Raw genomic sequence first — 1,606 nt, 5'->3', positions numbered from 1 at the left:
GTGTGTGCCTGTCCCCCCCACCCCACCCCGATAACAGACTTCCAAATATTTTAGGGCGAGAGGCAGCTGGGCCCGGCTTGGAAAGACGCTCATCATCTGAAATAGCCTCAGCTATTGAATGACCTTCCAGAGAGCTTTGGGTCTCACGTTCCCACGTGAGGGTGTGGAAGGGACCGTTCCAGGAACTGCGAGTTCTCAAAGCAGGGAGAAAGCAAAACAGGGACCCTGTCATGCGTTCCCTGATGAACAAAGGCGAGAGTGTTTGAAAGAGAAGGCGGTTTTGTCTCGCTGCAAGACTTTGGATTCCTTTGTCTGCCACATGTTAGCGTAAGCCTGTGATCATATTTGCTAATCAAATTTACATCGAGTGGCCCACCCGTCTCCCCCCCTCCTCTCCATGAGACTCTGGATTGTATGGCACACAACAATCCAATTTTACAAATGGGTAAGGGCTTAGTAAGCCTTAGTAAGACCACACCTAGAATACTGTGTCCAGTTTTGGTCACCACACTATAAAAAAGATGTCGAGACTCAGCCAATTGTTTTAAATTAAATTAAACTTATGCAAGAAAAACCAAAAGTACACATATAGACTGGGTGACACCAGGCTTAATAGCTGTAATTGTGAGATCTTGGAGTCTTAGTGGACAACCAATTAAATATGAACCAACAGTGTGCTGCGGCAGCCAAAAAAGCCAATGAAATCCTAAACTGCATTAATAGAGGGATACAATAAGATCAAGTGAGGTACTAATACCACTCTATAAAGACATAGTAAGACCACACCTAGGGTACTGTATCCAGTTTTGGTCACCACATTATAAAAAAGATGTTGAGACTCTAGGAAGAGTGCAGAAAAGAGCAACCAGGATGATTAGGGGACTGGAGGCTAAAACATACAATGAACGGTTGCAGGAACTGGGCAGGGCTAGTCTAGTGAAGAGAAGGACCAGGGGTGCCATGATAGCAGTCTTCCAATATTTGAGGGGCTGCCACAGAGAGGAGGGGGTCAACCTATTTTCCAAGGCACCTGAAGGTCAGACAAGGAACAATGGATGGAAACTGAACAAGGAGAGATTCAGCCTGGGAAATTTTCTGGCAGTGAGAACACTCAATCCATGGAACAGAAGTTGCCATCAGAAGTTGTGGGAGCTTCATCACTGGAGGTTTTCAAGATTGGACTACCATTTGTCAGAAATGGTGCAGGGCAGTGGTGGGTTTCAAAAATTTTTACTACCAGTTCTGTGGATGTGGCTTGGTAGGCGTGGAGTAGCTTGGTGGGCGTGACAGGGGAAGGATGCTGCAAAATTCCCATTCCCTCCCCACTCCAGGGAAAGGTTATTTCAAAATCCCCATTCCCTCCCCACTCCACTAACCTGCTCTGGGAAGGAATCAAACTCCCCCCTCTTCATTTCCCCAAATAAAATATCACTCATAAGAAAAGGCTCCCAGAAAAGCAAAGAAAAGTCAATCTGCTAACAAGGAACCTGCCTGATACTCATTCCACATTTCTGCCAGCTGCATAAAGGAAACTTTGTAAGAAGAAAACAGCTACCGGTGCTTAGAGATAATAGAAGGTGGAAGTTGGAAGTTCGGCTCCATTTAC

This window comes from Pituophis catenifer, unplaced genomic scaffold, assembly GCF_029215685.1.
Source record: "Pituophis catenifer annectens isolate HBS135680 unplaced genomic scaffold, rPitCat1.0.hap2 SCAF_6, whole genome shotgun sequence".
Taxonomy (NCBI): domain Eukaryota; kingdom Metazoa; phylum Chordata; class Lepidosauria; order Squamata; family Colubridae; genus Pituophis; species Pituophis catenifer.
The sequence above is the reverse complement of the archived record's forward strand: the minus strand, read 5'-3'. Positions refer to the sequence as shown.